A 16920-nucleotide genomic window follows, 5' to 3' on the forward strand; every position below is an offset into this window, starting at 1 on the left:
AGAACGTCACTATACGAGAGCAGCGTGCGAAACCCCTTTGCAAGGCCTGCATTTTTTTAAACCCCGATGCAATGGTGTCCCAAAGGGTGGGCAGATTACCCCACACCCCGCATTGTTTTGATGCGCCTAGGTCGCACTGCACAGACATCGATCTTTTTACCTTCTCTACAGTTCATAAAGTGTAAGGTGGAGCTGGGGGCTGTGAACATGTGTTGGCGGTTAGCTCACAGGGCCATTCTTCAGGAACAGGCACTGACATCTTAAAAGCTTCAGCAGAAATCCCCGAACAATTAAGCGGCATCTTCTTTGCATTCCCTCGCTATCCGAGCCATTATGCATTAGAGTTACAAGCGGAGAAGTACATGTTGATCCTGACAGAGAAAGCTACGATGAATGAATAATGGAGCGCCGACAATATATAACTTTCAGGCTCGGCAGTCATAATTCAATCCAAACAGTAATATCTGGACATTTTCATGGAAGATGTAAACGGCAGTTAAATATGAAATAAAAGAACCCCAGACATTTTATTTTATATTTGCAGTTCTGCATCTCCTGCCTCAAAGCAGGGTAAAGAAACCACCACCAGGCAAGAGAGGAAAAGTTTAAATACAAAGTAATCTGCCCTGTTACGTGTCGGCAGCACAGCGCTGGCATTATGAAAGTTCAGTGTATATTAGGAAGTATATATTTTCCAGTGTAGTTTTGCTTCCCCTTGTATTGAAGAAATTAACATTCAGTGCTTGCGGGAACAGATTTCTATCTGTATTTATCATCTTTTATCATCCGATCACTGTTCTCCCCTCCACATTTCTTTGTCGTGGTGAGATTTTTCCCCCAGATGCCCACAAATTGGTTGTGCTGTTAATATGCTTTCTTTAAAAGAAAAAAAAGCCAAATATACACCAATTATTGGGCCAATAAAAATAGGTTTTCCCCCACTCTACAAACACTGAGCAGAGAACCTGCCCCGTTCCAAAGCCTTCTTGGTGCCCTCTGAAGACGTAACCAGCATCTGTGTCACTGAAGACGACTGAAGCTCACTGCATTACTGAGATGTTTTCCCTTCTTTTAAGAAGTGCAGAAAAGGCTTTGAATGGTATCTGTGTGCCTTAGATAACAGCAAGGACCAGGCTTTTGGCTGGAACATGACGCAAATGGTACAACATGTATTTTGATTTTGCTAGAACAGGTGGAGATGATGCATGTTTCTTTGTTGAATGGTTCTAAAACTCACTAATTAGGAGATGACACACAATGGCTCCCTACCCCCAATCTATGGCTTGGCCAAAATTTTCCAAAATTCCTTGTAATTTTGGGTTCCCAGCTTGAGATGCCTTAAAGGGGTTTGAGTTTCAGTAAGAGCTGAGCACCCACCCTCTGTAATTCAGGCCCCTTTAAGATGGCTCATGTTGGGTGCCCCAAATCACTAAGTACTTTGGAGAATCTTGGCTATTCTTAGAACTGGTTGAAAAATGGGGCTTTTTTTCTGCAGAAAATTTAGATTTTGGGGGGGGGGGGGCAGAAATTGTAGATAAAATTGGAGGGTTTTGGTCAAAAACTGAAATATTTTGATTTGGAAATGCCACTGTGGTGCCTCATGGGAGTTGTAGTTCCAATTCCTCATGCTTCTATTCTCTCTATAGGTAGAGCTCTTCGGTTGACCACATCTCCAACGATACTCCACACACACTCCCTTGGACAGGCAAAGCAGTGCATTAAGGGAGTCCCTGGCCACAGTGCCTCATGGGAGATGTAGTCCAGCTGGAGAGCCCCACCCGTACAGGAGAAAGGGGATGACATGAGGCCAAGTAGCAGCATTTCCAAATTGAAACGTTTTGTATTTGGGGCATTTGTTTTTTCTAATGAAAACCTGAAAATTTTCACAAAAAGCATTTGCAGCTGAAAAACACAATTCTGTTGAACAAACAGTTTCAATGCCAGATTTTTCAACAGGCTCCAGCTATTATGGCCCAAGTTTCTGAGAACCTGGATTTATCATATTAATGGCCAAATCTTACCTACTTTGCTTCCATCAATGGGTCCATTGATAGCAATGGGGCTACTTATGGTTAAGCTCATCTCTGTGCAGAGGGCTAGCACAATGTCCCTATGCACAATTAAAGTCCCACGGAAGCCCTCAAAATGGTTTAATTCCAAAGTAAGTGGTGCATGGCCTTGTGCTGCTCCTCTCCACAGCGATGAATTTCACCCCCCTGCGAGTAAGGCAAGCGGCATTGGGCCATAACACCTCTGTAGTAAAGCAAGTAGCTAGCAGCTTTATTGTGCTATCTGGCTGCAGGGAACTAATTAACTAAAGTCTCAAAGCCAAATGGGTTTCTTTTACACCAGAAGAACATCCTCCAACACAAGTCCTCCTCCTCTATCCCCCTCTTACCCTCATGCCTCCCCTCTAACCTTGGCTTAATCCTGGACCTCTCTGGGTCAGATTCAGCCCTGGTCTAAGCAGATGCTTTCTGGGTCGAATTGCTCCTGTTTACCCTAGGACTGAATTTGGCCCTCCTTTGCCTCCCACCTGTCTGCAAATCTACTTCTCTTCACCTCTGTGACATTGCCCATGTCAGCCACTGCCTCTTCCACCACCTCCTATGGGAGCCTTACTCAGCCAGGACTTCATTTCACAATCCAGTTCCCACTGCTTATCCGGTCTCCAATCTCCCCCTGAATGTACTGCAGGCTATGACATGGGCCTGGTCTCTCCATTCCAGCCCCTGCATCTCTGCTCACATTCCCTCCACTTCAACACTCATGGTATTCGTGCTCTCTCCTCTGCTGCTCCTGCCATCTGAAACAGCCCGTCTGCTTGTCTTCACCTCATTGACTTTTCATTTCTTTCCAAATTTCATATAATGCCTTCTGCGCTTATGTCTCCTTCTCACTCACTAGCCTTAGGACCGAGCACTTTAATTTGTTCACCATGCACTGTTTCTACACCACTGCCTTCTCTAATGGACACCATCGAGAATGTACTGACCCGCAGTACTTAATTCTCTAAATTGTTTTCAGATGCAGTTTGCATGTAAGATAATACCACTGATCTGAACAAAATGGGCTGGGATTGGTGAGAACCCAAAGTGAGTTCACCAATCAGCAACTCACTCACTTCTACAATTATTTATTATTTGCCCCATGGCAGTGCCTAGCAGCCCAGTAATGGAGCAGGACCCCAATGTCCTAGGTGCTGTACAAACATAGAAGAAAAAGATGCATCCTCAGTATAAGAAAAGATACAATAGGTGGATATAGACAGATGGGGGAACCACGAGGAAACAAGATTGGTCAGCATGCTAGGCAATGGTTTCAGCCCATCTTTAGACATCAAGGCAGATGTCCCAATATTTGGGTCTTTGTCTTATATAGGCCCACCCCCCATTCCCTGTCCCGATTGTTCGCACTTGCTGTCTGGTCACTCTACTCCCAGCATATTGTTATTGCTGAATTATGTATTTTACAGTAGCAGCCATCATACTATGAATCATAGAATCTCAGGGTTGGAAGGGACCTCAGGAGGTCATCTAGTCCAACCCGCTGCTCAAAGCAGGATCAATCCCCAGACAGATTTTTGCCCCAGATCCCGAAATGGCCCCCTCAAGGATAGAACTCCCAACCCTGGGTTTAAGCAGGCCAATGCTCAAACCACTGAGCTATCCCTCCCCGCACATGAGATGGCCCAGCTGGTGAGATAAGACCATGTTCTAATGACTAGACCATCAAAGGGGCACAGAGAGGTGAATGGATTTGCCCAGGAACAGAACCCAGGTCTCCTCAACCCAGCACCCTATCCTCCAGGTCAGACTGCCTCAGGTGGTTTTTAATGGCCACTGAGTATGACTATCCACCACCATACGTGAAGTAGATTATAGAAACCAATTTTCGGCAAACACTGTAGCAGTCCCAGTGGATGGATAGGCCAGACAAAGGGGAAAGATGCACAGAGTAGTAAAGGAACTTGCTTACAACCACACAGCAGGGCAGTGTTAGAGCTGGGACCAGAACCCACATACAGTGAACACAATGCCTTATCCACTAGACCACATTTCCTCCCCATCGAAGACGTATCAATATCTATTGTGATACAGCCGAGGCGTATAAGCTGCTCAAAGAGAAGCTGCAAAAAGCAGACTTTTAAGCGGCAGCAGTTGAAGAAGCGACAGCAAAACCAGGCAAATAATTCAATCCATTTATCAAAGGGCTCATTTCAAGCCAGGTGAGACAATAGTAAATACAGAGCAAACAAAGTTAATCTGCAATTTGGAACATTTTTCTAAAAACATTTTCCATCAGAACAGCCCCGCGAGTTGTCCCCAGAGCTTTGTTTCTTTGCCAGCGGACTGTGGAAGGCTTGTTAACTGTACAATTCCCCTTTCACAAAAGGACAGTATTTTACCAATCAGCTTTTCTCAGGAATAACCTCTAAATCATTAGAAAAACCCTTTGATTTTTTGAAAGCAGAGTCTATAGTTTTTATGGAGGGGGGAAGTGGAAAAAGCAACACAGGTCTTTAATTCTGTCCAGATAAGAGAACGGTACTAAATCACTTCCAAAAGGAGAGCAAAGGTTAAGATAAGGGCCTATTCTATTCAAAAGGATCTCAATAATTCCATTAGCAGGACGGGGAGAGAGAACAAGTAAAAAGCAAGCAGTTGAAGTAAAGATAGTGCAAAATATATTTTCCTGAGAGTTTAACATAAATTTTGTTTCAATGGAATTAGAAAGAATATTCTTAACGAATGGGCTTCTTTTTTTAAAAAAAACCAAAAAGACATGAAAAGCCAGCACAAAGACTTATTGCCCAGTGAAAACCTCTTAAAAGGTTTGCCCATAAACTCTCCGCTGTCTGCTTGTGACACTTATCCATTTGGTCTATTGTGAAGCTACCGTGGATTCATTCACCCCCTCCCTCCCCTCTTCCACCACACACACACACTTCGGCTGTCCGCCTAGCGCTTCTCAAGCAGGTTTCGATGTCTGTTGATGTAGACAAGTTTGGAAAACTGGAAACGGCAGACCTGGGCCTTTCGGGATGGGGAACCTGGAAAGGGTGAGGTTATCCTGAGCAATTTTCAGAAGGTGCTTGACATAGGGCTGGTGGAAAATTCACTGTTAAAACTGATTTTTCAATGGGAAATTAGGTTTTTGATTCTGTGATTTCTTCTCTCCTCCCCTCCCCCAGAAGTTTCTGCTTCTCACAGAAAATGTTAATATTTTGTTACCAAAATGAAAGCCAAAATATTTGGGTTTGGTTGAAATTTTTCTTTTTTGGGGGCAGAAATATTTTGACGAAAAGACAAAAATCTGTGAAAGATTAAAAAAAAATATTTTTTCTTTGGTTGAAGTTTCCCCATTTTTCGACTGGCTCTAGTCTAGAGGCTCTTTCCCCAGCCCAGGAAGGGCTGCCAACCCCATGCCCAAATCTCCAACACCCTTGCTTCGGGGCCCAATTGTTCAGACACAAAACCCATAGACAACACACATAATAAAGACCTGTGTGGATGGCTGGAGCTGGCTGCAGTCCCCAAAGGCAATACACCACTCATTTCCCTTTCCCTAGAATCCCCTTCCTGGTGTACCCTGCACAGTTATAATCGCCAGGGCGCCCTGCATCCTTTCCAGGCTGCTGTGTTACCTTGTCAGAACATCTAAGAGCTCGTCTACACATGAAAATGAATCTGGAATAAGGTCGGCTGTGAATTTAGAGTGGATTAGATTAACTCCACATGCGGATGCTTTTATCCAAATTACTGAGCTTAATCCACAAGTGGGTATGTGTGGATGGCAATATCTAGCTCTTACGTAGCACTTCATATCCATAGATCTCATCGTGTTTTGCAAAGGAGAAGGATCATTCGTCTCATTTCGCTGGGGTGCAGAGCAGTGCAGAGCCATGCCCAGGCCAGTGAGAACAGAACCCAGTACTTCAGAGCCCAGTGTCCTACCCACTAAGCCAAACTGCCTTCTCCACAAAGAGCCTCATCACACAAACCCTGCCGAAGGGGAAGGGACAATGCCATTCCCTGGCCTCATGGGGTCGCTCTGTACATCCCTGAGGAAATGGATTGCCCCAAAAGACGTGTGTGCATTGAGGCCCCACCCCCCAAACCAAGACCACTGAGCTAGGCGGCTGCCCCATTGCAGGAGGTGGTGATGGCTATGCACTCACCGTGGGCAACGGGAACTGGGGGAAGCACTGTACCCATCCTGTGTCACGTCAATAAAGCCGTCTGAGTAAGGAGAAGAGCTCTGTTAAGTGACTCGGTTCAGAGCCGATGCCAGATTCACCAGGGGCATAAGTAGATGCTACTCCTTGGAAGGCATTTGAGTTGCTCCAACCTATGCTATTTTAACAGACCCCAGTTGTCAGCGGGTGGGATTGAACTGGGGATCTCTGGAGTTTACTGCATGAGCTAAAAGCCATCTGGCTGTTAGCTAAGGCTGTAGAGCAAACTCATTTTATTTTGCTCTCTCTCTAAGTGGTCTCAGTGCCACTAGCTGGGCCAGAACACCACACTCGGCAGGTGTGTGGGTTACATACTTCCCCTAGCTGAGGAAGCAGGTCCCGAGCTTCAGAGACATCCCAGCTGAAATCCAAGACGAGCCTCCACTTATAATGCCGACAACTTTGCTCTACAGCCTGCGCTGACTCATTTAACTCTAAGTGGTCTCGGTGCCACTAGAAGGGACAGAACTCCACCCCCAGGAAGTGTGTGGGTTACATCAGCAGTGGCGTGGGCTCTGAGAGGGATGAACTGGGATCTAAAGCACCAAACTTGCCAGGTTTTCTCCCCACATCTGATCAGTGAAAACATGGTAGCAGGTCTTTCTTAGATTGAATGATCCCAGAGCAGGGATCACGTCTCCTCCATAGTCTATAAAGCACCAAGAACATTGCTGGAGCTTGATAAGTTAATCATAAAACAACAACAGAATAATAAAAAACAAAACAACAAAATAATAAGCTCTGGGACCCTTCACATGTTTCAAAAGCATTGGCTTTGGGAAGGAAGAGATATGATCCAAATCATGGGTTCTCAAACTGCGGGGTTGCCACCATCCTGCCCTACCCATCTTGGCAAGTGGTGGATGGGAGGGATCAACCTGGCTAGATGGGATGGTGTGGCCGCAGTATGGAATAATAGAAGAATAAAAGAATAGAAACAGTTGAGAACCACTGATCTAAAGCACTGGTATAAGTAAGCAAGGACTTGTATTGTTTCAGGCAAAAAGCTCTTTCCCTGTATGTCGCAAGCATGCCAGGCTATCAGGCAGTGGTCTTTATCAGGCAGTGATTGTATCTTCATTACTGTGGCTGTTTATTGCCCTTGCATTATCCCCAGTAGGCCTTTACTTTATACAGGTGGATGGATTCCACAGTACCTCTGCTTCAGTCAACACAGCAGTCAGGCATAGCCGGTGTTTCGGAAAAGCAACACACACCAATTTTCATGGGCAGCGCTCATGTTCGTGAGAACGGCCCGGGCCTTTGCAGGATATAAGAGCCAGATTTTTGTAGCATCCGGCTCACAATCTAGGTATACTTCTTTTTGCCTGCACAGCCGCAGGTCTACTTTTGCGCTCTCAGCTGACACAAGTGTGCATGCAAAATCTGCATGAAGGATTTGTATATGCAGTTGCAGTATTTGCAAGTGAAAAAATTTCACATGCAAGAGTGCGCGAGGAAAGGCATGTGGGCCCAGATCCTCAAAGGTATTTAGGTTCCTAACTTCCACTGAAATCAATGGGAGTTAGGAGCCTAAATACTTTTGAGGAACTAGGCTGTGGTTCTCTACTCTTACATTATGAAAATCAGGTCCCAGAAGTATCCCAAGATAGCTCCAGGGCTGATGGAACAGTGTTAGCTGGCACCTCATTGGGATATGACCCGGACAACTTGGGGATGGGGGGCTGCAAAAGGGGCAGTTTGCCCTGGGCCCCCTGTTTGAAGGGCCCCCGAAATCAAGTAGCATTGTGGTCTGGTGCACGGCGTCACAGCACCACTCATGTTTGGTCTGGCTGCCCCTGTATCATGATGGCGGGGCAGCCGGGCGAGTCCTGAGTGGCACTGCGACATCACGCACCACGTGGTAACAGGCAGAACATGGAGCTGGGCCCAGCGCACAGGACAGGAGTCGGCGCTGCAGGGGGCTGTGTGGAGTGGGCTTGCTCTCTAACCCGCCTCAGTGTTTTTCTACTGTTATTTTTGGACAAGTTGGGGGCCTGAGTTTAGATTTTGCTCTGGCCCCACCCCCAAAGCCTCAGTGCAGCCCTGAATGCAACCGCACAGCATTAAGATGGGGTCATTTCAACACCAGGATAGGACTCTGGCAAACTTGCATGTCTCTAACACAGGAATCCCAGCCAGCCACCATTCCATGTTTTCTTGAATAAACTACTACTAATAAAACAAACAACACTTTGCACTTCTAAAGCACCTGCCAGCTGAGGATCTGGGAGCACTTTACAAACAAACAGGACTAGATTAAACTGCATGGCAACCCATTGAGCTAGGAACATATTCATAGTGTGGGGACGCGGGAGGTTTGGAGAAAAGGAGGCAAGCTCGGATCCAGCGTGGCATCTAGGCACGTGCTGAACTTTAAGCAAGTGTTTAAGTAATCAAGGCTAGGATTGGCAAAGTAGCATAAGGGAATCAGATGCCCGACTCCCACTGAATTTCAATGGGCACCTAATTCCCACAGGCTAATTTGAAAATCCCAGGCCATGTTATTTGCTGTACCAGGGATGGACTTAAATACATGCTTGAATTGGTACCTGAGGCCAGATCCTCCAAGGTATTTAGGCACCTAATCCCCATGGAGATCAATGGGAGCTAAGCACCTAAATACTTTTGAGGGTCTGGGCTCGAGAGATTTTCCAAAGGCCACTGGAAGAGCTGAGACCAGAACCCCAAATCTTCTGCCTCCCTCGTCCTCCCCCGACTTTTCCCACCTGCAGGAGGGCGGGGACAGACTCCAGGAGAACACAAAAACCAAACTGTTCAAGGAGAGCGACCCAGCTTCCTTTATGTAACCAGCGATCAACCAACCAACAAAGCCCCCAGAGCTATTCTCTATTAGCTGTCATTTCCAAACAGATTGAGAGAGAGAAAAAAGCAATCTTTGAAACCATCGCAGATCACGTCCTGACAGCTTCCGAGTTGTTAGTAGGGACAGCATTAGCCCAATCTGTCATCTATCCATCCTGGCTCGTCCTGCTGTAACTCACAGAGATGCATTCCCTGTCATCTCCAAAAGGGATAGGGGCTGGAGGGGAAAGTTATTACTTAAGGGAGCGGCGGAGCACATGGGACTTGCATTGCATAATGAAATCTCCTTCTGCCATCCGCATTCATGTATCACCATTTCCACTGCAACGTACAAGAAGAGGAAGGCGGGGTTAACCTGCAGTCCTTTGCAGAAACTCCAAGTCTGCCATTGCTAAAGTGACGTTGTGCAGTGGTATCACTGGTGACCTCTGAAGGTCAGTGCCGTGCCTAAGAAAAATGTTGGCACCTCTGCACCCATGTCAGCTCCCAAGCGGTGCACACAGGGGAGAGCTAAGCAGGATGCTCAAATGAGAGACTGCTAGAGAAGATGCTGCAGGAAGTAGTGAGTGTGCTCCAGTAGGTGGCGCGCTTCCCTTTAAATCACTGTTGTACCGGTGCAGAGGAAGGCACTGCCAGGCCTTTAAAATGAGACAGAAAATCAAGTCCAGAGTGGGTCACAAAAGACCCCATGGCACTGCTCACAAGAGCTGGGTTATTAACCCCAATGTTCAGACTTGATTCCAACTCAGGTAGTAATGTTCTGTTTAACCAAATTCCCACCTGATATTCTTCCTCATGATTTGACCTAAACATGTTATGTAATATAGTTATATGTTATTACACCGCTGCTGTGTTCCACCCCAGAGTCAGTTGCATTTCAGCCATTCTGCAAAGCATTCCAAGGTTTATAAAAGATGATATACAAATCACTTAATAATGAGTGATATGCAACAAAAAGACCACATGATAGAGGGAATGAAAAAACAAGGTCTGTATCAATCTGTAGCAGATCAAGCACTCACCGCCACGGCACCTCCTGCTGGTCAGTCTCGGGAATTAGCTTTTCAGCCTCGGAGCGCCCCCTGCTGGCTGGTGTCTCGCCCACCGCAGGCCCCATGTCCCTCCCAGACCCCGGTGCCCTTCCAGCTTGGGATACTGCCCCAGGGCAGTGCCTCCACACTCTGGGTCTTCCCTCCCAGGGGAACCCCAATCCCCTATAACCACTTTGCCGCAGTGGGGACTGCCAGTCATCATCTAGCCCCCTCTCACTGGGGCAAACTGCAGTCTGTAATGGCCCCTCATCACTGGCAAGGGGGTTGGACCTGCTGCCTTTCCCTGCAGCCCCAGTACCTCCCCTGGCCTTTAGCCAGGCCTCAGCCTGGGGACTCGCCTGGCCTGAGCTCCCCAGTTTTGCCTGCCCTTCCCCAACTCTGCTCTGCTCTGCTTGAGGTACCCTGTGCTCCCAGGTAAGGCCCTTCTTACTCCAGCCCTGGAGTGAGACTGACCTAGCGCCTCCCTTAGCCCTTATATCAGGACCCTCTGCGACCTGATTGGGTGTGGCCACAGCTGTTGCTGCCTCCCCAATCAGCCTACGTGAGCTGCCTTTAACCTTTTCCCCGAGGAGTAGAGTAACTGCCCCGCTACACAATCCTAGAAACATAGGTCTCGCAGGAACCGTGAAAGGTCATCAAATCCAGCCCTCTGCCCTGAGACAGGACCACGTAAATCTCACCCCTCCCTGACAGGTGTTTGTTCAACCTGGTCTTAAAATCCTCCGGTGGATTGGGACTTCACAACTTTCCTTGGAAGCCTAGTCCAGAGCTAAACTCCCCTTCTAGTTAGAAAGTTTCTCCTAATATCTAACCTAAATTTCCCTTGCTGCAGAGTAAGCCCATTACTTTTTGCTCTACCTTAAATAGACATAGAGAACAATTGATCCCCGTCCTCTTTATAAAAGCCCTCAACATATTTAAAGACTTATCAGGTCCTTTTCCCCTCCAGTCTTCTTTTCTCCAGACTAAACATGCCCAGTTTTTTTAACCTTTTCTCATAGGGCAGGATTTCTAAATCGTTTATCATTTTTGTTGCCCTCCTCTGGACTCTCCATTTTGTCCACATCTTTCCTAACGTGTGGCACCCAGCATTGGACACCGTGCTCCAGTTGAGTCCTTACCAGGGCGGAGTAGAGCAGGAGAATTACTTCCTGTGTCTTACATCTGACAATCCGGTTAGTACCCCCCAGAATGATATTAGCCTTTTTCACAGCTGTATCACGTTGCTGACTCATATTCAATTTGAGGTCCACTCTAACCCCCAGATCCTTTTCAGTGTCCTTTTCAAAGTCCGTAGATAGTAAACGGATGGGAAATAACCTTCTTGAGTGGAACAGTGGGTCGGGATTAAATGAAGACTCTTTTGCAGTATTCAGCTAACTCTTTTATGAGAGAGGGGCAAACTCTCTTCAAACAAATGGAGAACCTATTTGAAGATTTTGAACCCTGGAACCAACAAGGATTAGTTCAAATAATAGCAGCATTATTTAGCTCCCATGGTTCCAGATATAAAGCAGGGATCTGTAGCAAGCTGAGAATCACCTGCCTTTAGTGAAAAGCAGAACAGAAGCACATCGTCAGTACCTCTGGCTAGATCGGCTGCAAATGGGGATTGAATCTACAACCTGTTGACCCCCTGCCAAAACAGGGCATTTTACTGCCAGAGCTAACAGACCCCCTTCTGCCTGGTTAGACCTGTAGCAAGCTCATAAACCTCTCTCTGGTCCAGCCATGAGATGGGACCAGAATGCGAGTCTGTAAGCGGGGCTTCTAGGTACTACTGTAAGGCAAATAATACTTAAACTCTGAATATTTAAGTTTTTACTTCCAATTGACTTTTGCAAACTCTTGAAGCTCTGCTGTATTTTAGTTCTTTCTTTGATTCACATGGGAGTCCCAGAAGCAGTGCAAGTATTATGTACCAAGAGGTATCTTCATCATTTGCATGGCAGAGTGCTTCAATTCAAATGAGAAATATCATAGAATCATAGAAGTTTAGGGTTGGAAGAGACCTCAGGGGGTCATCTAGTCCAACCCCCTGCTCAAAGCAGGACCAACTAATTCATCCCAGCCAGGGCTTTGTCAAGCTGGGCCTTAAAAACCGCTAAGGATGGCGATTCCACAACCTCCCTAGGTAACCCATTCCAGTGCTTCACCACCCTCCTAGTGAAATAGTGTTTCCTAATATCCAACCTAGACCTCCCCCCTTGAGACCATTGCTCCTTGATCTGTCATCTGCCACCACTGAGAACAGTATATGTGGATTTGACAATCACAAGGGAAGATGGTGAGATGTAGTCTAGGTATTTCAGCATGGGACTGGCAACCACATCCTTTTAGATCTAACCCTGGCTCTGACGTGGACTCAGGTAGCTTTGGACAAGTTAGTTCGGCAAATATTTTCAGACATGGGGTAGAAGAATCAATTCACTGCTGGTGCCATCCCCTGGCATAGCAGCCTCTCCTAGTTTGTTGCCCCCAGCTGACAGCTCCGGTAGTGGTCTGTCTCTTGTTGTGACTCAACCCCCTACACTTTATCTATAAATTAATGGTGCAATATGGTCTGTGCCAAATCCAGGGTTCTTTTTGTAGGGTGAGAACAGAGGGATGCCCAGATTCCACCCAGAATCTCAGGGCAGCAGGACAATCCTGCTAATAAGATCAACAGAAACGATTCGCAATGTTGACATTTAAATCACCATCATTAGGCTCCAGAGTCCAGGAAGATGGATGGAGGTGATCATTAGGCTCCAGAGTCCAGGAAGATGGATGGAGGTGATTAACACCTTTCTTAGAGCTGTCTGCAGACAGCACTGGATTGGATCACACGTCCAAAGTTTCTGCTGCTACTTGAAGAAACAGAAACTGTAACAGACAACACAGGGCCATGTGTAAGTTACTATAAATAAAGGATCCATTGTTATTTTCACCATCCTCACCCCCCTCAGGGTAGGATCTTCCATTGTCTTTTCTGACCTTGAAATTTTTCCTCCCTCCCTACATGTTGGCTTGTGTAGTAGAGGTATTGGAGGGCAGTTGCACAGAGGTACCATCCTAGGTGCTGGAGATGGGGAGAGGAAAGTGCCATTTGGGGAGGGATAACTCAGTGGGGGGGAGGGATAACTCAGTGGTTTGAGTATTGGCCTGCTAAACCCAGTGTTGTGAGTTCAATCCTAGAGGGGGCCACTTAGGGATCTGGGGCAAAATCAGTACTTGGTCCTGCTAGTGAAGGCAGGGGGCTGGACTCGATGACCTTTCAAGGTCCCTTCCAGTTCTAGGAGATGGGTTATCTCCATTCACCCCCCCCTTTATGATGGAGGGACAGCTGGGCCAAATTTGAGTGAGTGGCATTGCTGGCCCTCTTGCACTGGAGTTCCCCTCTCCCCCCTATGTGTGCAGTCCTTCCAGAATGCACAGGTACTATTGATTCAGGTCTCGCAGGCGTGGGTCCTCTTCCGTGTCTCCAGCTGCTTTTTACAGACCTGGAGGGGCTTGCTTGCAAGGAAGACTGGGGACTCAGATGGAAAAGCAGCCAGCTTAACTGCTTCCAAGAAGGGCTGCCAGGCGATAATGGCGAGGAACCACCGAAAGAGCCGCTTTCTTCTAACCCCGAACAAGGAACATCATTAGAATAAAGGAAACAGCGTGAGCCCTACAGGAGACAAGACCAACACTCTCCTAGAACGGACTACACTAGGGCATTCAGAGACCGTAGTTAATTTGGGGTCAGCAAGATAGGTACCTTGCCATTAGGAATGCTCCAGATTTTCTGGGTCGCTGTTGTACAAGTTAAGGATAATTACAGGAGAGCAGCATCCAGGCAAATAAAATCCCTGTGTTTAGACCATGCTAGGTGAGTGTGGGTCTTTATCTCCCTCTAGTGGCTAATGAGGGTCTACTTCGGGTGCTACCGGCTTAGACCCAGGGTTCAACCCCCACTGTTGGTCACAGATGCTTTTTCCTACTGTACCTACCCTCCCATTGCCTGCCCTGTATGTGGCTACAGGCAAGGAGGCCTTTTCCAGAGTCCCAGGGGGTCACCAATGAGTTGGAGCAGGCTCTCCTTCTCAGCCCTCAGTGACGCAGCAGGCTGGAGGCTGAAAGAGAGCTAAGCGTTGGAGAAAAGCATTCATAATGATCCCACATAGGCATGTCCTAGGGTGAAGTCACCCTGTGCAGAGGATCAACACAAGGCAGAGGCACCACTGTCGCCCCATAGGCCTCTGCCTCAGGTCAGTCCTGCTTGAGTTCTCAGGCTGAACATACTGGTTTATCTGCACAGAGGGGACTTTTGTCTCTAGTTCGCAGTCTCCACCCATACTCTGCTTCCTCAGCAAGCCAGGCAATGCACCGAGGGGTCCTTTAAAATACGAGATCAAAATAATGGACTCATCATTCGCACTTGACTCCCAAGGATGGGAGGGACGGACCATGGGGGGGCGTTGGATTTTCCTTTTCCCTTCACGAGGAAAAAATGAGGGAGTGGGGAGGGGGAAGCTTAACGTTTGACAAGAGCCGTCTGCCCCTCCCCTGTTCGGGATGTCAATGGCATTGAGAGGTAACAAGAGCTCTACAGCCAATGACATGAGACTGGCCTGCGGCCAAGACAAACCTGTGTTAGACCAAAACAAGGTACCGCATCATTGCGGGTCTCCCAAAGGACCCAAGTGTTAATGGGGAGTAATATTTATCTAGCAAACTGCTGGTGTCGCTGATAAGGATTAATCAGCTTTAAAGGAAAAAATAGCACGCGCTAACAAGGCCATTTGTGTAAATATTTTCAGTGCTGGTCCTTATCTTTCAGGAGGGGAGGGTGGGGGAAAAGAAAAGGAGATACAATTTGGGCATATCCACTATTGCTGGAATAGCCTATTGGACCTGAGCATTTCGGTCTTATTGAGCAAACACTTGCTTAGTGTTCCTGGCTGATAGCAGGCGCAGGAAGTTTTATCACTGGTTGTATATCCTGGCAAATATTTTTCAAGTGCCTGCAAAGTCTTTTGTAGCTTTGCACATACGCAGGCACACTCCCACGCACAGGACCTGTTTCTGCAAGATGGGATGCTGGAGGCGGGTTCCCGAGGAGAATGCCGGATAGCCAGGGGTGCTAGCCGGGCAACCAGGCTATTAGGCAAATCAGTAGAGTTGCGTGGGACTCAGTGGGTATGTCTACATTGCAGCAGGGAGCAAGCCTCCCAGCAGAGGACAGACTCACACAAGCAGGGTGCAAACTACTACGCTAAGAAGAGAGGGGTGGATGTTGCCGCTCAGACTGCGGCTCGGACTCTCAAGCCCCCTGACTCCCTAGTCTTGAGTGGGTCTTTCTAGAGCATTTGGTTGGGTTGTTAACTGATTGCCAGTTAACTAACTGGACTGTAGACACCAGTAGACACCAGTATAGACCAGTATAGGCATTTTTTCCAGCACACAAATATTTATTCCTGTTCACCATTACATTTAGCCTATAATCCCTATTCATAGTCACCCTAGGCCCTAGGAGCGCCAGTAACTGTGCTATCTTCCTAAAGAAATGGGGACACTGTGTCATTACAATTGGCAGAGGTGGCAAATGCTGAGTTTTCTATTGTGCTAAGTATGAATCACTTTGCACACCACTGAAATGCAGCCACCTCTGGGCAGGAACATGGCAGCAGCTTCACGCTACACAGCAACGCTGCACAATTCTGCACAGAAGAATCGTCTATCAAATTGAAACCACAGCGGGAATTTGGTCACATCTACCGAGTTAACACTAGTGTCTTGCAAAAAAGAAAAAAAAAGTGCCATGGAATTTATAATCATCTGGACTTCAGTTTTAAGCCTCCAGCGCTTCCCACCTGTGGCACCGACTCGACAGATAAACATTGCCAATTTAATCATGGAGCACTGGGCATTTTCCTTGATGCTCTCCTATCCACACATTGGCCAGATCTAAAGCTGTTTAGCAAATCCAAGCTGATAGAGCATAGCTCCAGGTGGCACATCAGTTGGCATATTTAGCTTCTGGTGAGGAAGTCATAAGCAAAAACACAGTGCTAAGTGTCCAATGCAGAATACTGTATTTCCTTATTAATATCAGTGGGATCTTGTCTGTTAAAATCCAATCTTCTTAAGCATATAATTTTCCCAAAGTCAGAATCTATTAGTAAAATCTCAGTTCCTGTGACAAGATAACAGAATTCTCAAATTAAATAGGGTTTCCACAATTACAGACTTCCCCCTTTCTTCTCCAGTATTAACACCATAAATGTTGCTGTCAGACAAGATAAAATCTGAATTCCACCCTGACAAGGCAAAATGTTATCAGAGATCAGTTAATTACACAGGGGAGCTGAGCTCTCGCAAATAAACCCCTGTAGATTACTGTGCTGTCTCCTCACCATCTTTTCCCAGACCCAGGGCCTGTAGGGGTGCTCAGCTCAGCTCACTTTACCTTACCCTTCAAACAGGACAGGATAATGGACTCCATCTCGTTAGCTGTACCTGTGCCTGGTGTTTTGCATAAGCCACCCTCTGCAGCCAGGGAAAACGAAGGCAGACGAGGTTGATGGCTCTTGGATGAAGCAGACTGAGAAAAGACTCTACAGTTACCTGCAGGGACTTCTTGCAAGTTGACCAAATAAAACACATTGCTTTATCCCACGTGCCCCAGGACTTTGTTGCATTGTGTTCCATGACTCAATGAAGAGCCATAACAAGAAACAGAAAACCAGCTTGGAGGATTCTCTGCCCTCAGAGCTTTGTGGTGTCGATGACTCAGAGGGCTGCTTTTCCATGGGTGACGTTCCTCAATCAGATTTCCCC

Source organism: Trachemys scripta, chromosome 20 (assembly GCF_013100865.1).
Source record: "Trachemys scripta elegans isolate TJP31775 chromosome 20, CAS_Tse_1.0, whole genome shotgun sequence".
Taxonomy (NCBI): Eukaryota; Metazoa; Chordata; order Testudines; family Emydidae; genus Trachemys; species Trachemys scripta.